This window comes from Saimiri boliviensis, chromosome 15, assembly GCF_048565385.1.
Source record: "Saimiri boliviensis isolate mSaiBol1 chromosome 15, mSaiBol1.pri, whole genome shotgun sequence".
NCBI classification, from domain to species: domain Eukaryota; kingdom Metazoa; phylum Chordata; class Mammalia; order Primates; family Cebidae; genus Saimiri; species Saimiri boliviensis.
In genome coordinates this window covers 74092171-74113422 of record NC_133463.1, presented here as the reverse complement: position 1 = coordinate 74113422, position 21252 = coordinate 74092171, and positions in this window count along the sequence as shown.

Genomic DNA, 21252 nt, shown 5'->3' with positions numbered 1-21252 from the left:
GTGGCTCCCGTCTGTAATCCCAGCACTTCGGGAGGTGGAGGTGGGTGGATCACCTGAGGTCAGGAGTTTGAGACCAGTCTGGCCAACATTGTGAAACCCTGTCTCTACTAAAAGTACAAAAATTAGCTGGGTGTGGTGGGGCACACCTGTAATCCCAGCTGCTGGGGAGGCTGAGGTGGGAGTCACTTGAACCCGGGAGGCAGAGGTTGCAGTGAACCAAGATAATACCAATGCACTCCAGCCTTCAGGACAGAGTAAGACTTAGTCTCAAAAAAAAAAAAAAAAAAAAAAAAAGGAAAAATGAAGTTACTTGATGAAATCAAATAGCTCATAAGGGATGGCACAGCCAAGCTCCTGAGCACGTATGGCGACTGGAAGGAGAGATTGCAATTTGCAGGGGAAAACAGGAGTTAGGGAGGACTCTCTGTGGAAGGCATTTGACCTGGGAGAGCTGCAGGACTGTGAGGGAGATGCTCAAGGGAGACTATGAGTGGTAGGAGGCCAGGCCAGCCAGGCAAGGGGGGTGAGGAAGGGCAGGGCTGGCAGGCTAGGGGAACTGCAAGGGTGGTGGGAGCTGAGCCTGCAGAGATCGCCCGAGACAATGTTGGGAAGGGCTTGAAGGGCTTGAAGGCCATGTTGCACTTGGTCCTGTGGCCAGAAGACAGCCCGCCTAAGGGTGGGTGGGTTGGTTGGTTGGGTTTCAAACAGAGTCTCCCTCTGTTACCTAGGCTGGAGTGCAGTGGCCTGATCTCGGCTCACTGCAACCTCTGCCTCCCAGGTTCAAGTGATTCTCCTGCCTCAGCCTCCCAAGTAGCTGGGATTACAGGCACCCGGCACCCCACGCCTGGCTAATTTTTATACATGTAGTAGAGACAAGGTTTCACCACGTTGGCCAGGTTGGTCTCGAACTCCTAACTTTAAGTGAAATACCCACCTCGGCTTCCCAAAGTGCTAGGATTACAGGCTTGAGCCACCATGCCCGGCCCCACTTAAGGTTTTTTTGTCTTCTAAGATAATTCTGTGCCAGAATTTAAGATCCATTGAGCTGCCAGTACTTGAATGGCAACGTCAGCATGGCCCTGGAGCATCTTCCTCTCAGACGTGTGCCTCCTTCTCTGCCTCTTCTGAGAGAAAGGCATGCCACCATCCACCCAGCCCCACCCACCCAGGGGCCAGAATCACAGGCACTCATTCCAGGTTCCCCTTCAATCTGGCTTTTTCCTCTCTCCCATAGTCCACCCTAGACCTACAAGCTCTCAGTGCTGCGCCCTACCCCACGCTGTTCAGCTCCCTGGGGCTGCCCGTTGCTAGCTCTGCTTCTCAGGCTCTCTTGCCCATTGCCCTCCAGCCCAGTTTTCCCAATGGGAAGCCCTGGAGGGAGATTGGAAGACGGGAGGAAGGAGAGACTACCCACCCGACTACTCTTTTCGTGGAGCAGCCGGCCACACCTCCTCTGGGGCTCGGGGAGGCAGCCCCTCTGCGTGGCTGCCAGATCCTGCTGCCCAACGGGAGAAGGCATCTCCCCGGCTGCTGGGAGTGCTTATCAAGAGCTGTTTTGGAAATGGCCTTGACTGAGAAGAGCCACCTTGCCAGAGTTCACACTCCCTTCCCCAGGGGTCCACATCTAGTGACTGCTGATCATGGGAGAATAAAGGTCCCCTTGTCCCAATTTGGGCCACCTCTCAAAGGCATCCCAGCTTCAGAGCTCCCAGACTGGGTCAACAGAGGCCTTCCTAAAACTGCATCACAGGCCAGCGTTTTCCTCTGCCCAATCCTGTTTCTTCCTCCCCTTCTTCCCATGGTATCCCCTAATAAACCTCCTGCAGGCTGGCCTGCATCTCAGAGTCGGCTTCCTGGGGAGCTCAACCCGTGGCACCCCCTCTTCATGGTCCAAGCTCACTCCAGGGACTCTGGCTTCTGGGAGCAGGTGAAACCACTTTTGTCCCTCCAGCCGTGCGGTGGCAGCGGCTTCCAGGTGCTGCTAACCTCTGGGTGGCCCCCAGCACCATGTTCTGTTCCGTTTTGTTTCTGCCCTTTCTAGACCTTTGTAACTAGTTCTCCACATAAATTCTTTTTTCTTTCTTTCTTTTTTTTTTTTTTTTTTTTTTTTTTTGAGACAGAGTCTTGCTCTGTCACCCAGGCTGGAGTGCAGTGGTGCAGTCTCAGCTCACCACAACCTCCGCCTCCCAAGTTCAAGCGATTCTCCTGCCTCACCCTCCCAACTAGCTGGGACTACAGGTGTGCACTACCATGCCCGGCTAATTTTTGCATTTTTAATAGAGACGGGATTTTACCACGTTGGCCAGGCTGGTCTCGAACTCTTGACCTCGTGCTCTCCCTGCTTAGGCCTCCCAAAGTGCTGAGATTACAGGTGTGAGCCATCACACCCGGCCCACATAAATTCTTTCTACTGAAATTCCTGGCCTGAGTTTCATTTTCCTGCCCAGACCCCGCCTAATAGAAACCCTATCCCTTTCCCACACGCAGACCTCTATAGTCCTAGTTCACAACCTTCCCCTGCATTTCTGCAGTAAGCCCATAACAGAGCCACTCATTCATCCCTTCAACAAACATTGAGCCCCTACTCTGTGCCAGCACCTACTAAACTCTGGAGACACAGTGATGCACATAATACAGTATGTCCTGTAGCCCCTTGATCCATTCCCACACAGCTGTCAGTCATTTTCCTAAAATCTGAATGTGATCACATAAGACACTCACCTGAAACCTTGCAGGGAACCCCACCCCTTGATAAGATACAAACACCGAAGTAAGGAAAAGTAGGCCCCCTTCCAGGCCCCACTTCCCTTCCGGCCCACACGGTTCTCGCCTCCTCCCCTCTATCCTACCCATGCCAGCTCCTGGCAGGGCCCCAAACTCATCTATCTGCCAATTCACACCTCTGCGCTCCAGCCTGTGCTGGTCCCTCCCACTGGAATTCCCTCTCTTCCTTTTCCAAGAAAAGGAACTCTTACTCATCCTTCAAAACACCATCTGGATTTCCCCAGCACCTGCAGTCAGATCTCAGTGTCCTATCGAATGCTGCCAAGTCCTCTGTCCAACCAATCCCACAACTCTTTCCACACAACTGTGTTCCCAGAGGGCAGGGGTTGTGTCTTGTTTATTCATGTTCATCCAGCCCCTAGCCCAGTGTCCATTATCAAAAAGGGACTAAGGCCAAGCACAGTGGCTCGCGCCTATAATCCCAGCACTCTGGAAAGACCAGTCAGGTGAATCAGTTGAGGTTGGGAGTTCGAGATCAGTCTGGCCAACATGGTGAAACCCCATCTCTACTAAAAATACAAAAATTATCCAGGGGTGGTGGCAGGGGCCTGTAGTTCCAGCTACTCTGGAGGCTAAGGCACGAGAATCGATTGAACCTGGGAGGGGGAGGTTGTGGTGAACCGAGATCGCGCCACTGCACTCCAGCCTGGGCGACAGAGCGAGACTCCATCTCCCCCCGCAAAACAAGAGGGGCTTAGTAAGTGTTAACCGAATAAATGCACTCCAGAGCAAAGGGTCACCCACAGGAAGAGCCTGAGATGACAGATGGAGAGGGAAAACTGGCCTTACAACAGAGATGGGGGCTGGAGAGTAGGAGTCAGATTTCAGAGTTTGAGGTCTGGCCCTGGAGAGGTAATGGGAGGTGGAGTGTCGGGGCTTACGCTTGGGGGGCTTCCAGCCTGCATGCAGGGGAAGGTGGACATGGACCTTTGGCAAGGCCTGAGATCAGGTAGGCCGAGGCATAAGTCAGCTAAAATGGTCTTGATTGCTTTGCAGAGGGCTTCACTAATGACAAAATGGAGACTGAACTTCCCTCAGACTTTTCACATACTCACCTGAGGAAGCCAATGGCTCTTCATGAGCGTCGGTTGTGTCACTGGTGAAATGGGCATAATAAAGGCCCAGTTTTCCTCTCCTATGCAGTTCTGTTTTGTTGCGGAGATGGGGTTTCACCATGTTGCCCAGGCTGGTCTCAAACTTCTGGGCTCAACCAATCCTCCCACCTCAGCCTCCTAAACTGCTGGGATTACAGGTGTGCGAGCCACTGAGCCTGGCCTCCACCCCTGTTACAGGCAAGGTGGCTCATGCCTGTCATCCCAGCACTTTGGGAGGCCGAGGCAGGCAGATCACAAAGTCAAGAGATCGAGGCCACCCTGGCCAACATGGTGAAACCTTGTCTCTACTAAAAATACAAGTGTTAGCCAGACATGGTGGCGTGCGCCGGTAGTCCCAGCTACTTGGGAGGTGAGCCAGGAGAATAACATGGGAGTGTAAATTAGTTCAACCATTGTGGAAGACAGTATGGTGATTACTCAAGGATCTAGAACTAGAAGTACCATTTGACCTGGCATTCCCATTACTGGGTATATACCCAAAGGATTATCAGTCATTCTACTATAAAGACATGTACACATATGTTTATTATAGCACTGTTCACAATAGCAAAGATTTGGAACCAACCCAAATGCCCATCAAGATAGATTGGATAAAGAAAATGTGGCACATATAGACCGTGGAATACTATGCAGCCATAAAAAAGGATGAGTTCATGTCCTTCACAAGGACATGGATGAAACCAGAAAGCATCATTCTCAGCAGACAAACACAGGAACAGAAAACCAACATTGCATGTTCTCGCTCATAAGTGGGTGTTGAACAGTGAGAACACACGGACACAGGGAGGGGAGCATCACACACTGGGGTCTGTTGGGTGTGGGAGGCTAGGGGAGGGAGAGCAGGGGGTGGGGGAATAGTGGAGGGACAGCATTAGGAGAAACATCTAATGTAGATGACGGGGTGAATGCAGCAAATCACCATGCCACGTGTATACCTATGTAACAAATCTGCACATTCTGCACATGTACCCCAGAACTTAAAGCATAATAAAAAAAATGTTTAACAAAAAGAAAAGAAAAGAAAATTCAAATCAACAAATAAGAATATCTAAATAAATAGAATGGCAATGAGGAAGTCATTCTTCCCATATTAAAGGGTCTCTACCAAGGGATGACATTCACAAGCTCCTCTGGCACATTTACAATGAGACTTGAAAGCCGGAATCATCAATGACCACGCATGTGTGTGTCCTGCGTAGCCTCAGCACGATGCTCAGCTGATACTGGATGCTCAGTACATATCCAACTGTGAGAAGATTGATTTACCTCTGACTTTTCAGGAGCTCACATATTACACAACATGGGGAAACCTGTATTGATTTTTTGGGCAAGGTTAGGCTGCTGAGCTCTGGCTTGATTCATTTTCATTCATGCCAAGGTAGGTGCAACATTAGGAAGGCTCTGAGTGTTCTACCCATTCTGAAGCGGAAATCCTCAGAGATCAGGGTCCCCAGTTTCCATCTCCCTGTCTCATGGCACATGAGGCTTTGCAGCTGCACACAGAAGTTAAGCGTCCAGTGCCTTATGCTTCCGACCCTACATTCTAAAAAAAAATGAATTAAAAAGTTTGAGGGCCCGGCATAGTGGCTCATTCCTATAATCCCAGCACTTTGGGAGACTGAGTCGGGCAGATCACTTGTGGACAGGAGATCGAGACCAGCCCGGACAACATGGCGAAAACCCATCTCAATTAAAAATACAAAAACATTAGCCAGGTATGGTGGTGCGCACCTGTAGTCCCAGCTACTCTGGAGGCAGAGGCAGGAGAACTGCTTGAACCCAAGAGCCAGAGGTTGCATTGAGCTGAGATTGCACCACTGCACTCCAGCCTGGGTGACAGAGTGATACTCTATCTCAAGGAAAAAAAAAATAGACCTGGGTTTGAGTCCTGATGTGCTGTTAGCTCACAGCAGGTCACTTCTCTTCTTTCGTCCTTTTTTTGTTTCCGGAGACAGAGTTTCTCTCTGTTGCCCCGGCTAAAGTGCAGTGGTGCCATCTCAGCTCACTGCAACCCCCACCTCCCTGGCTCAGGCGATTCTAGCGCCTCAGCTTCCCAAGCAGCTGGGATTACAGGCACCTGCCACCACACCTGGCTACTTTTTGTATCTTTAGTAGAGCTGGGGTTTCACCATGTTGGCCAGGCTAGTCTCAGACTCCTGACCTAAAGTGATCAGCCCACTTCAGCCTCCCAAATCGCTGGGATTACAGGTGTGAGGCACCACGCTTGGTTGCTTTTTTCCTTTTTTTTTAAATGAAGATGCTGAACTGGTGACATTCACACTGAGTTCCCTGCAACCCTAAAGTTATCATGGTGGCATCTGGGGAGAGAGCAGGAAGCTAGTGTGGGACTCTGAGCTACCCATCCCAGCTTTCATCAAATGTTCTAGATTATGCTTGTTCTGTAAGATCTTGTTAGAGAAAAGGCTTCCACTGCTCTTGAATTAAAAAACGAAGGCCAGGCGCGGTGGCTCACGCCTGTAATCCCAGCACTTTGGGAGGCCGAGGCGGGTGGATCATGAGGTCAAGAGATCGAGACCATCCTGGTAAACATGGTGAAACCCTGTCTCTGCTAAAAATACAAAAAATTGGCTGTGCATGGTGGCATGTGCCTGTAATCCCAGCTACTCAGGAGGCTGAGGCAGGAGAATTGCCTGAACCCAGGAGGCGGAGGTTGCGGTGAGCCGAGATCGCGCCATTGCACTCCAGCCTGGGTAACAAGAGCGAAACTCCGTCTCAATAGATAAATAAATAAATAAATAAAAATAAATAATAAAAAAAATTTTTTTTTAAATAAAAACCACTGACCTTGGTGGGTTCAGTGATCTCTGAGGTCCCATTCATCTCTGATACTAATTCTCTTATTTAATGTCAGAAATCAAGAAGCAGGAACTCACAGGCCAAATCCAGTCTTCAGCCATGTTTGTTAGCCCATCTCAGTGTTGGCAATTCTCTGGGAAGTGAGGTGTGCACTGTCCAGTTCACCACAGTCCCCACCACTCCTAACTGTCTAATATCCGCCACCTCTAATTTAGGTTGGCAGCCTAGACCCTGGTGACCTTTGAGTTTACTCCTCAGAAATGCTCCACTGGGAGCCTGTCTTCCCAGGAGACCCTCCAGATAGCAGAAAAGGGGCCCAGAGCCTGGAAACAGATGTCCCAAAACCTAGAGAGAGGACAAAAGGGGAGAGGGATGTTTAAGGAATAAGGGATGCCTCCTTTCCTCCCATCTGCCCCACCCAGAATACCCCTGTGGTCATTTTATTTTTTCATTATTTATTTATTTATTTATTTATTGAGACAGAGTCTTGCTGTATTGCCCAGGCTGGAGTGCAGTGGCACAATCCCAGCTCACTGCAATCTCCGCCTCCCAGGTTCAAGGGATTCCATTTCAGCCTCCCAAGTAACTAGGACTACAGATGCGTGCCACCACATCTGGCTAATTTTTTTCTATTTTTAGTAGAAACAGAGTTTCACCACGTTGGCCAGGTGGGTCTTGAACTCCTGACCTCTTCTTCAGACTTCCAAGTGCTGGGATTACAGGCATGAGCCATCATGCCCGGCCCCCCTGTGATAGTTTTAAAAATGCAATTGCAAATTCTTTGCCACTTTTCCCATCCAAAGGCGGAGTCTCTTGAATCTGGGTGGGCTTATAAGACTGCCTTGACCAATGTCACAATGAAAATGACACTCTGAGGCCAGACTCAGTGGCACAGGCCTCTAATACCAGAACTTTGGGAGGCCAAGGTGGGCAGATCGCCAGGTGAGGAGTTCAAGACCAGCCTGACCAATATGGTGAAACCCAGTCTCTACTAAAAAAAAAAAAAAAAAAAAAAAAAAAAGAACAATACAAAAATTAGCCGGGTGTGGTGACGCATGCCTATAGTCCCAGCTGCTCAGAAGGCTGAGGCAGGAGATTGGCTTGAACCCAGGTGGCGGAGGATGCAGTGAGCTAAGATGGTGCCACTGCACTCCAGCCTGGACAACAGAGTGAGACTCCATATCAAAAAAAAAAAAAAAAAAATGAAAGAAAGAAAGAAAATAAAAAGAAAGTGAGTCTTTCCAGGTTGAGTCATAAAAGCCCACGCGGCCTCTGCCTGGTTCCACTGGACACTTGCTGTTGCAGCCCTGAGCAACCAGGTAAGAATCCCCTCTACCCTGAGGACATGGTGCGTAGAGGCCATGGGTGCCCCTCCAGATGACAGACTCAGCTGAGCCTGTCCTGCAGCAGTCCCAGCCCAGGCACCACACCGGTGGGTGAGGAAGCCTAGGAGCAAATGATATCACAGAGCAGACAAACTCCATCTCACCCCAACCCTGCCTCCTCACCCCTTGTTCTGTATGGCCTGACCCACAGAACAGCTTTATGGCCCAAGTTTAGGAGTAGTTTGTAACACAGCCATAGACAACCAGAACAACACTCTGGACCTCTTCCAAATGAGTCAGGAAGTCTGACAGACAGAGCCTCAGCCCATAGCACACCTTTCAGTGCTGGCTAGAATAGGGTGCCCCGCCCTCTGGATGGGTTGCAGCAGGGTACAGGTAGCCCCCACAGCAGGGCAGAGGGCTTGGCCAGCAGAAAGCAGGCTGGATTTCAGCCCTGTACAACCATATGCCAGGGGGCCCTAGAGATGCCCTCTTCTGTCCTGCCAGGATCAGTGTGAGCCGAGCTGAAAGGGAAAAAGCCATTTTGTAAACGCTCATACAATTGCCCTCCAATCCCAGTGAGCATCTCCCAAGACTCGGAAAGGTCCCTGTGCTCAGATCTTACAAGCTCTCCCACACCAGTGAGTCATCTTGGCACATAAAGCACTTATCGGCCAGGCTCGGTGGTTCACGCCTGTAATCCAGCACTTTGGGAGGCCAAGGTGGGTGGATCATGTGAGGTCGGGAGTTCAAGACCAGCCTGACCAATATGGTAAAATCCCATCTCTACTAAAAATACAAAAATTAGCCAGGCATGGTGGCAGGCACTTGTAATCCCAGCTACCTGGGAGGCTGAGGCAGGAGAATCGCTTGAATCCAGGAGGTGGAAGTTTCAGTGAGCCAAGTGGAGCCATTGCACTCTAACCTGGGCAACAGGAGCGAAACTTCGCCTCAAACAAAGAAAAGAAAGCACTCATCAAAAACATATACATGCACACACGTATATCCACAAATTGCATTTTCCTTTTTCTTATTAAAGAAAAGAGTCCTCACCCTACCATAATCTGATCTGAGGTCTACAGGCTATTTTGAAGTAATTTATCTTGCCCCTTCAAACAGATTATTTTCTCTCATTAAGCCCGCCAAGACCATCTGCCTTCATTCTTAAATGAAGCCAGCCCAAGCAAAGGACCATTTGGACTCTAGGCTGGTGGCTCATCTGCAATATTCGTGAGGGCTGCAGACCATGAATGAAAGATAAAGTGGGTGGGGCATGGTGGCTCATGCCTATAATCCCAGCACTTTGGGAGGCCAAGGCGGGCAGATCATCTGAGGTCGGGAGTTCGAGACCAGCCTAACCAACATGGAGAAACCCTGTCTCTAATAAGAATACAAAATTAGCCCGGCATGGTGGCACATGCCTGTCATCCCAGCTACTTGGGAGGCTGAGGCAGGAGAATTGAACTGGGAGGCAGAGGGTGCGGTGAGCAGAGACTGCACCATTGCACTCCAGCCTGGTCAACAAAAGCAAAATTCTGTCTCAAAAAAAAGAAAAGGAAGAGAAAGGAAAAGAAAAGATAAAGTGGGCCAGGGGCAAATCATACCAGGTCACCATCATTCCAGGTCACCAAGAGTCTGAGGCATAGAAGTCTTTTGTCCTCTGGACTGAGTAATGGCTGCTAGGGCCTCAGAAGCCACAGCTGTTAAGATACCATGATGGTGTTCACAGACACTAAACCTGACTTTATGCAAACCTGGCAGACAACAGTCTGACTTTCTGTGAAGGATTGCAGAGGGGCAATTTTCCACAGCGCCTGTGGGTTTAGGCAACCTCTTGCCTTGGGAGGATGTGTGGTCATTTGTCTTTGTTGAGGAAAGAAACCTGCCAATGCTGAGCACTAACTCAATGTCACTTGCTGTACTTAGTATACATTATCTCATTCATCCTCGAAACAGCCCTCAAGTGGTTATTATTATCTCCATTTCCCATCTCAGGAAAGGGAGGCTCAGAGAGGCTAAGTCACTTTCCCAAGGTCACACAGCTAAAAAGACTGGGGGTCAGTGGGCCAGACACAGTGGCTCATACCTATAATCCCAGCACTTCGGGAGGCTGAGGTGGGACCATAACTGGAGTTCAGGAGTTCAAGACCAACCTGGGCAACACAGTGAGACTGCCCCCCCACCACTCCCGCCATCACTACAAAAAATTTCAAAATTAGCAGGGCATGGTGGCACACACCTATAGTCTCAGCTACTCAGGAGGCTGGGTGGGAGTATCACTTGAGCCTGGGAGGTCGAGGATGCAATGAACCATGAACCGTGATCATGCCCCTGCACTCCAGCCAGGGCAACAGCAAGACCCTGTTTCAATCAATCAATCAATTAATAAAAATAAAAGACAGGGAGTCAGGATTCAAGCAAACCCCAGGTTGGCCCACAGCAAGACACTTGGAGTTCCCTCTTCTCTCTCTCCGCTTCCTTCCCAGGCTTGCTTTTTTTTTTTTTTTTTTTGAGACAGAGTTTTGCTCTTGTTGCCCAGGCTGGAATGCAATGGCGCCATCTTGGCTCACTGAAACCTCCGCCTCCCAGGTTCAAGCAATGCTCCTGCCTCAGCCTCCTGAGTAGCTGGGATTACAGGCACGCACCACCACGCAGGGCTAATTTTGTATTTTCAGTAGAGACAAGGTTTCTCCATGTTGGTCAAGCTGGTCTTGAACTCCCGACCTCGGGTGATCCGCTTGCCTCAGCCTCCCAAAGTGCTGGGATTACAGGTGTGCACCACTGCGCCCGATCCAGGCTTGCTTTCTCTTCACTCCACTCCTTAGGAACCTGAATCACAAGTACCTCTACCTAAGTACTGTTTCAGTGAAATTACACGTGGCCTCACCTGTTGGTTGGGGAGGGCTTACCTAGCTATGATACAACACAATTCAATTTACCAAAACTTGTTTGTGTAAGACCTTTTGTGTATTGGAACAAACGTGGACCGGGCTCTAAAAGGCATCCTTGTCCTTGGCCCAGAGTCATTTGTCCTTCGGCCCACATTTATTGAGCTTCTACTGTGTGCCAAGCATCCTATTCAACACGGGAAGTAGGGAAGTAAACATCAGCCTTGTCCTCTGTGTCCTCACTGCGCGATGGGAAAGGAAGGGCCCAGAGAACTGAAGGATGAGAAGAATGAAATGGATCCTAGAAGAGGGACACAGGAAGGAGAGGTCAGTTCTGCCACAAAACCCCTTATGGGCCAGCCCCGGGAACATGAGGTTGTCCCTGTGGAGAGTGGAGCCATGTCCAAGGCAGATTCACTTGAACCGGTGCCTGGAATTTGATAGACAGCGAGAATCACATTGAGACAGGCAGACATCCAGCAGGCCAGGATGTCCGCATCAGCCGATCAATGAACACATTCTCTTTGCCCAGATGAGCCACCCACAGGAAGCCACATTATCAGAAAGTGGATTGTATAAACGGAATCTGCAAATGTGGCGGATATTGGAAAGTATTTTGTAGCCAGGGTAGCTTGAAGCCATCTCTGTCTCCAAAGGGAAAGTCATCCTAGGATACAGTTCTGGCTCAGTTTGGGCTGGCAGGACTCCCTTCACTCTCTACAGAGCACAGATGGTGTATTAGTTAAAGCATGGCTCTGCTGCGATAACAAAGACAGCCCCCAAAAAAGTGGTTTAAGGGATGCAGAAGTCTGTTTCACACCCCCTGTCACTTTCTGAGGGGACCATTCCTGGCTGGTGGAATTTAGGGATAAAGACTCCTTCCATGTGGTGGCTCCAGCATCCCATCTGCACCATCAAGCCCGGGTCTCAGCCATATCCAGGTTCCAGCTGGCTGGCAGAGGACAAGAGCATGAGGCAGGCACGCCCACTCGGCCTGGCAATGGCACAGAGAGCCTCCACTCCCATTTATATTTCCCGTGTCAGCGAGGACACGTTCTCACCCAATGACAAGGCCAGCTGGGACGTGAGCCCAGGAAGCCAAAGAGAGCAGGCATAGGTGGACCGAGTTCAGGAGCTCAAGACCAACTCAAGGAGGTGGTCTCTGCTTCAGATGGCAGTTGGGCTGTTTGTAGGTGTGACCAAAACCCTCACTTAAAGGGCCGGGCATGGGGACTCACATCGGTAATCTCAGCACTTTGGGAGGCCCAGGTGGGCGGATTGCCTGACCTCAGGAGTTCAAGATCAGCCTGGACCACATGGTGAAAACCCATCTCTACTAAAAATACAAAAATTAACCAGGCATGGTGGCACACATCTGTGGTCCCAGCTATTCGGGAGGCTGAGGCAGGAATATCACTTGAACCCTGGAGGCGGAAGTTGCAGTGAGCTGAGATTGCACCACTGCCTGGGTGACAGAGTGAGACTCTGTCTCACAAAAAGCAAAACAAAACAACACACACACAAAAAAAACAAGCTTCATTTAAATCAGCTTAACCCCACAGGACAGCTTGGAGGAGGCTTCACAGTTGGTTGATTCACCACCTCATCTCCATCCTAGGCATCAGCTCCGCACTCAGGCGGCCTCAGCTTGGCTGCAGTGGGTCCACTATCACATCTCAACATGACAATATTCAATGAAGGAGTAGAGCCTCTTTCTGTGCTTTCCCTTAGGAAAGAAGAGTTTCCCCAGAGGCTGGCACTCTCCCGCCCCAGCAGATATCCTCTCTCCTATCATTGGCCAGATGTGGGTCACATGCCCACATCTGAGTCAATTACTGAAGCAATGGACTGAATGCCTCCCTCCCCCAAGCCCCATATTCATATGATGAAGTCCTAAGCCCCAGGGTGACTATATTCAGAGATAAGGCCTTCAAAGAGGAAAAATAAAATGAGGTCATATGGGTGGGTCCTAATCTAGTCTGACGTCCTTAGTTTAAAAAAAAAAAAAAAGGTGGTTAGGACACAGACAGCACAGACTGAGGGATGACCCTGGGAAGACAGAGGAAAAAGACACCATCGAGCAGTGAAGAGAGACCTGCGAATTAACCAGCCCTGGCCAGGTGTGGTGGCTCAATGCCTGTAATCCAAGCACTTTGGGAGGCGAAGGCGGATGGATCACTTGAGTCCAGGAGTTTGAGGCCAGCCTGGGCAACATGGAGAAATCCTGTCTCTACTAAAAATACAAAAAAATCAGCCAGGCGTGGTGGTGGGCACCTGTAATCCCAGCTACTCCGGAGGCTGAGGCAGGAGAATCACTTGAACACGGGAGGCGGAGTTTGCGATGAGCTGAGATCAGGCCATCGCTCTCCAGCCTGGGTGACGGAGTGAAACTACATCTCAAAAAAAAAAAAAAAGGAAAAGAAAAGAAAAGTTTGTTGGGTGTGGTGGTGTGCGCCTGTAGTCCCAGCTGATCACCTCGGCCCGAATGCAGAGGTTGCCGTGAATGGAGATTGCACCACAACACTGTATTCCAGTGGCCGCAGAGCAAGACCCTCAAAAAAAAAAAAAAGAAGTAACCAACCCTGCCAACACCCCCACCTCCATCTTGAACTTCTAGCCTCCAGAACAATGAGGAAAATAAATTTCTGTGGTTTCAGCCGGGCACGGTGGCAAGTGCCTGTAGTCCCAACTATTCGGAAGATTGAGGGTGGAGGATCGCTTCAGTCCAGGAGTTCTGGGCTGTAGCGCGCTATGCCGATCCGGTGTCTGCACTAAGTTCGGCGTCAATATGGAGACCTCCCAAAAAAAAAAAAAAAAAGGAAAAAAAAATATATATATATATGTATGGTGACCTCCTGGGAGTAGGGGACCACTAGGTTACCTAAGGAGGGGTGAACTGGCCCAGATCTGAAATGGAGCAGGTCAAAACTCCCATGCTGGCCGGGCGCAGTGGCTCAAGCCTGTAATCCCAGCACTTTGGGAGGCCGAGGCGGGTGGATCACGAGGTCAAGAGATCGAGACCATCCTGGTCAACATGGTGAAACCACGTCCCTACTAAAAATACAAAAAATTAGCTGGGCATGGTGGCGCGTGCCTGTAATCCCAACTACCCAGGAGGCTGAGGCAGGAGCATTGGCTGAACCCGAGGCGGAGGTTGCGGTGAGCCAAGATCGCGCCATTGCACTCCAGCCTGGGTAACAGGAGCGAAACTTTGTCTCAAAAAAAAAAAAAAAAAAAAAAACTCCCATGCTGATCAGCAGTGGGATCACACCTGTGAATAGCCACCGCACTCCAGCCTGGGCAACATGGCTAGACCCCGTCTCAAATAAATAAATAAATAAATTTCTGTTGTTTCAGCCGGGCACGATGGCACGTGCCTGTAGTCCCAACTATTCCGGAGGCTGAGGCTGAAGGATCAATTGAGTCCAGGAGTTCTGGGCTATAGTGAGATATGCTGATCTGGTGTCTGCACTGTTCGGCATCAATATGGTGACCTCCTGGGAGCAGGGGACCACCAGGTTGCCTAAGGAGGGGTGAACGGGCCCAGGTCCAAAATGAAGCAGGTCAAAACTCCCGTGCTGATCAGTAGTGGGACCGCACCTGTGAATAGCCACTGCACTCCAGCCTGGGCAACATGGTGAGACCCTGTTTCTAAAAAATAAATAAATAAATGCATGAATTTCTGTTGTTTCAGCCACCCAGCCTGTAGTACTTTGCTTTGGCAGCCCTAACTGGCTAATACAACCGGCACTAGGAATGGATGCATCTGGTCCACAATAGGGGTGGACGCAGTGCAGCACACAACTATGTGAAAGAGGGAAGTCAGGGTCTGCAGAGAGGAAGGCCATAGGGCGGGCAGTTGGGCAGCAAAGCCAGTAAGAGGTGGGCCTTGCCGGTCAGAGCAGTTCCCTTCCTGTTCCCACCAGATCAGATCCTTCTCTGTCTCCAAACAAGCATCGGGACAACTAACCAATTAGATTTCTGCTTTCCAAATTATAGTCACTCTTCAGTGCTTTTTCTTTTTCTTTTTTTTTGGGGGGGGGATGGGGTTTTACCACATTGGCCAGGATGGTCTCGATCTCCTGTCCTCGTGATATGCCCACCTCGGCCTCCCAAAATGCTGGGATTATAGGCGTGAGCCACCGCGTCAGGCCTTTTTTTTTTTTTTTTTTTTTAGACAGTCTCACTCTGTCACCCAGGCTGGAGTGCAGTGGCAAGATTTTGGCTCACTACAACCTCCGCCTCCCGGGTTCAAGCCATTCTCCCACCTCAGCCTCTCTAGTAGCTGGGATTACAGGGACCCACCACTATGCCTGGCTAATTTTTGTATTTTTAGTAGAAACGGGGTTCTACCAGGTTGCCCAGGCCAGTCTCGAACTCCTGGCCTCAGGTGATCCACCTGCCTCAGCCTCCCAAAGTGCTGGTATCACAGGCATGAGCCACCTCGCCCAGCCCACTCTCCAGTTCTTTATCTATCTGGTTTACCTTGATAGGTGTTTGGGGTGCTCTCCCAACCCTTCTCTCACCCTATGGTCTGCCCCCGGTTTCCTCCACCAAAGGCCAATCATATCCCCTGGAGATGGGATTTCTACTTTAACTCTGACAGCAACCTCATTGCCAAGTTCTTGGGAGCAGGAGTGTGCTGGTGAGTGTGTGAACAGCTGGTTCTGGTGGCAGTGTTTGCCGATTTGCTTGCTGGAAATACTCCCACCCTGGCCCATTTGAAGCTACTCGAGTGAGGTCAGTGCACAGAGTCAGGCAGCTCCGGCACACACATCCCTGCCTAGGGGGCACCTCTGCATTGCCTTCGGCAGTGACAATGGGCAGTCTTTCATTATCTATTCTGAGCTTACATCTCAAACGATGGAGTTTTTCTGTTTGTTTTTTGAAATGGAGTCTCACTCTGTCACCTGGGCTAGAATGCAGTGGCACAGTCTCAGCTCACTGCAACCTCTGCCTCCCCAGTTGACTTGATTCTCCTGGCTCAGCCTCCTTAGTAGCTATGATTACAGGCTCGTGCTGCCACGCCCAGCTAATGTTTATATTTTCAGTAGAGACTGGGGTTTCACCATGTTGGTCAGGGTGGTCTCGAACTCTCGACCTCGGATCCACTCGCCTCAACCTCCCAAAGTGCTGGGATTACAGGTATGAGCCACTGAGCCCAGCTCAAATGATGTTTATGAGAAAATGGCTCACAGGGTAGGAGAGGGTTAAAAATATGTTATGTCCTCTGGGGGCGGGGTGGGGGCAACCTGTGAGCAAACAGAGGGCATGGGAAAATCTTGGGGGTGCCATGTCCTAGAAGGATCCCCGCTTGTTCCCAGGCTAGGAGGATGAATGCCCCCGTGGATAATAAGTGGAAGTAGGGCTCGGCTGGACTCTCACTGCCCTCTCCCGGAGGGGCCCTCCCCCCTTCACCCCTGCACAATCGCTTCCTCTGTTCCCGGAGCTCCAGCGCTCAGCTTCCCTCAGAGTCCCATCCAAGCTGGAGTCAGGATAAAAACCACCATTGACCGGCACTTCCTCTGCACCCCACACTGGACTGGGTCCTTCAGACCCGATTTCCATGGAATTCATGCTACTGCCCACAGGCTTGGTGGGCATAGTCTCATCACAAAGATGAGGTTTAGGGAGGTCAGAGGAAGGGTTTCAGGGTCCCAGTGGCAGGGTTGGGATTTCCACAGTGCTTCCAGGGTCAGATAGGGCACGTGGAGTCACAGAATAATAACAGCAATGGCCATGGCTAGTGTTTACTGAGGACTTAATTTTCTTTCTTTCTTTCTTTATTTTTTTTTTAGACAGAGTCTTGCTCTGTCACCCAGGCTGGAGTGCAGTGGCACAGTTTCAGCTCACTGCAACCTCTGCCTCCTGGGTTCAAGTGATCCTCCCACCTCAGCCTCTCGAGTAGCTGGGACCACAGGCACGTGCCACCATGCCTGGCTAATTTTTGTATTTTTAATAGAGACAGGGTTTTACCATGTTGGCCAGGCTGGTCTCAAACTCTTGACCTCAAGTGATCCACCTTCCCTGGGCTCCCAAAGTGTTGAGATTACAGGCGTGAGCCACCAAACCTGGCCTGAGGACTTAATTTTGCAAGTGAGGATGTACATGCTTGTGGGCTGACTGACTCCTCATCACCGCTCTGTGAGATATTATGGTTCCCAATCTGCAAATGAGAAACCCCAGGCTCCAAGAGGGGAGGCATTGTGAGCTCCGTTCCAGTGGCAGGACAGGACTGAGAACCCCTTGGAGTGGGTGGGGTAGGTAGGAGGCTTGCTCCCCAACTCATTCATGCACCCCACTCCCCACCTCACTTCACAGTCTAGCTTTGGTTCCTGGGGTCTCCCTAGCCTTCCAGAGGACAAGCACTTTCCCTAGCGGTGTTTGGGGTAGATCCAAGGTCCCGAAGTTCCTGCCACAGGCTCTGTCTGCGTGATAGGAAAGGAAATCTTTATCCTTCCCCTCCATGCCCAGCCTCCCGTTGGCTAAGCTGGCACCTGGGCGGGGAAAAGGGTAGAATGAGGCTATTCAGAGAGTTTTCCTGATGCAATAACTGATTGCAAAACCCTCGCATCCCTGAGTGTTTTATGGAGGGTGGTAATTCTAAGCAGCACCAGGAAATCCCAAACTCACCCGGCTGCCAGAACACAGCCCTGCAGCGCCGTGGATAGGGAAGAAGAGCCAAAGCTGGGTGTCAGATAAACAAAGGGAACACCAACAATAGCGCCATGGGGATCCTCCTCTCAGGTGGGAGGAGCAAACCCAAGTCTCAGTTCACAGATGAGGACATTGATTTGTTCAAGGTCACTGGCTAAGTAAAGGATTCTGGGCCGAGCGCAGTGGAGGCTCATGCCTGTAATCACAGCACTTTGGGAAGCTGAGATGCACAGATCACGAGGTCAGGTGTTTGAGACTATCCTGGCAAACACGGTGAAACCCCATCTCTACTAAAAATACAAAAAAATTAACTGAGTGTGGTGGTGTGCGCCTGTAGTACCAGCTACTCGGGAGGCTGAGGCAGGAGAATCGCTTGAACCCGGGAGGCAGGGGTTGCAGTGAGCCAAGATCACGCCACTACACTCCAGCCTGGTGACAGAGAGAGACTCCATCTCAAAAAAAAAAAAAGAGGATTCAGACTTTCAGACTCCTGGTCTACTGTTCATTTCGCTCCACAGTTAGGAGAAATGAACACTAGACAGTAGTCTGAAAGTCCGAATCACTGGAGGCAACAGGTAATGCTATTAGAAGGGGCCAGAGAATGGCAGAGGTGACAGGAGGACAGCAAACATAAGGGGTCTGCAGCCAGACTGCCCCAAGTGCAAATCATGGCTCAGCAGCATCAGGCAAGTCACTTAACCTTTCTGAGCCTTCCTCCTCCGCTGGTGGGACAGGAAGATGACGGTTAAGAGTTTGGACTCGGAAGTTAAAATGTCAGGATTGTAATCTTGGCTGCCCTACTTATAGGTGAGGCTGTGTGACCTTGGACAAGTCACTCAACCTCTCTGTGGCTCAGTTTCTTTATCTGTCAAATGAGCCTTTTAAAAACCGACCTATAGGCTTGCTGTGAGGATTTTCTTGTTTTATTTTATTTGATTTTTTTCTGAATAGCTTAATATTTGACCTTCTGAAAATTTTATTTTTTTAAGAGATGGGGTTTCACTGTGTTAGCCAGGATGCTCTGGATCTCCTGACCTTGTGGTCCGGCCACCTCGGCCTCCCAAAGTGCTGGGATTACAGGCGTGAGCCGCCGCACCGCACCCGGCCTTGCTGTGAGGATTTTCTTAACTAATACAAGTAGGGTTCTTAGCATAAGCCTGGTATATGGTAAATATGCTATTAATATTGCCTGCAAAATGGAGAAGAGAGAGCTTTGTAGGCTCTGCGTGGTAGCTCACGCCTGTAATCCCAGTACTTTGGGAGGCCGAGGCGGACAGATCTCTTGAGATCAGGAGTTCCAGACCAGCCTGGCCAACATGATGATACTCCATCTCTACTAAAAATACAAAAACTAACAGTGTGTGGCGGCCCATGCCTATAATCCCAGCTACTCAGGGGGCTGAGGCAGGGGAATCACCTGAACCCCGGAGACAGAGGTTGCAGTGAGCTGAGACCGCTGCACTCCAGCCTGGGCAACAGAGTGAAACTCTGTCTCAGAAGAAAAAAAAAGAGCCTTTGTAAATTAAAGGAAACAGCACATTTGGGGGCACGGGGGTAGGGTGTGGTTGAGGGGAAGTACAGAAGAGTTCTCCCTCCACAGATTGAATTGGAACCTTCCAGAAAGGAGAAAGAAACATGGGAAGGGGACCCAGGCTGGCCCTGGGCCGGCTGTGGGATATTTCCTTTTGAAGCACCCATGTGGCCTTCACCTTTGTGCTCTATTCACTCTTCCTTGAGTGCAGTCCCACCTCCTTCAGCCATTCCTCCCTCCCAGCAGAGATTCCCTGGGGAGAATTAGCTCAAGCTGGAAATCTTCCTGCTCAGGGTAGTGAGAGGGCAAAAATGTAAATACACATTGGCCTTGGAGTTTCATAACTGCCGTGAGTCACTTCCCTTCACAGAAGACATGGCAGAGGGACAAGCGCTCCCAGTCCGATCAGTGAGGGTGGACTTAAGTGCCTTTCCAGGCATTCTTCACTCGAGTCCACTCCAAGTTCTCTTCACCGGAAGGATGTGCTTGGATGTTTGTGCTGAAGGCATGTCAAGGTTCAGAAGAGGGAACAGAACCCGCTTGGACCCAGGTCACAAATTTCCCTCATCAAACATTGTTTCTGTCTTCTTCGTTCTTGGCCACTGAAGATCCTCTGCCAGCTGCCTCAGAGGCCTGGCAACTCGCCACGTATTCATTAGAAATTCTTCAGTTTGCAAGTAACTGAAATTACAGTATTATAATAAATAGGGGTTTATTTTCTCACATTAAAAGAAATTCAAAACAGAAGAACAGTTCTTGCTTTTTGGCAGCAGAGTGATAACAAAGCCAATCATCCCACGATTCCGTGGGCCTTTCCCTCAAGGTTGAAAGATGGCTGCTGCTGCTCCACATGTCACCACCACTCTCAAGGCAGAAAAAGGAGAGAAGAGCATAAAATGGTGGTGCTGTTGGTGTCTGTTCCTATATCTATTATCTATTGTTGCACAAACTACCATGGCCAAGTTTAGAGGCTTCAAACAGCAGTCCTTATTAGCTCACAAGTCTGAGAGTCAGCATTTTGGGTTGGAATCAGCTGGCAGTTCTTTTACTCTTTTTTGTTTGTTTGCTTGTTTGTTTTGTTTTGAGATGGAGCTTCACTCTTGTTGCCCAGGCTGGAGTACAATGGCACGATCTGGGCTCACCGAAACCTCCACCTTCCAGGTTCAAGCGATTCTCCTGTCTCAGCCTCCTGAGTAGCTGGGATTACAGGCATGCACCGTCACACCCAGCTAATTTTGTATTTTTAGTAGAGACGGGGTTTCTCCATGTTAGTCAGGCTGGTCTCGAACTCCTGACCTCAGGTGATCTGCCTGCCTCAGCCTCCCCAAGTGATGGGATTACAGGCATGAGCCACCGCACCCGACCATTTAGTTCTTTTACTCTTAACCAGGTTCACTCATGCAACAGCAATCTGTCGATGGCTTAGTGGAGGCTACATTGTCCAAGATAGGCTCACTCACATATCTGGTGTTGGACTCTGGCTGTTGGAAACATGAGGGCAGAAGCACAGAGCAGAGTGATGCCATTGCTGGAAGCATTTCAGGAGCCAAGGAAGGTTGGGGAAGGCAAGGAATGGCTTCTCCCCTGAAACCTCCGGATGCAATGCAATCTTGCCAACACCATGATTTTACCCCAGTAAGACCGGTTTTGGCCAGGTATAGTGGCTCACACCTGTAATCCCAGCACTTTGAGAGGCTGAGGCAGGTGGGTCACCTGAAGTCAGGAGTTCCAGACCAGCCTGGCCAATATGGTGAAACCCCATCTCTATTAAAAATACAAAAATCAGCCAGGCATGGTGGTGCAAGCCTGTAGTCCCAGTTACTCAGGACGCTGAGGCAGGAGAATCGCTGGAACCCAGGAGGTGGAGGTTGCAGTAAACTGAGATCACGCCATTGCACTCCAGCCTGGCCAACAGAGTGAGACTCCACCTCAAAAAAAAAAAAAAAAAAAAAAAAAAAAACCTATTTGGTCTTCTGAATTCCAGAACTTCAGAACTGTAAGATAATTGATTGATGTTGTTTTAAGCCACTAAGTTTGTGGCAGTTAGTTGCAGCAGCCATAGGAAACTATACCCCTCCACCGCTCTCTAAGACAGGGCTTAGCCAACTATGGCCCACCACCTGATTTTGTAAATA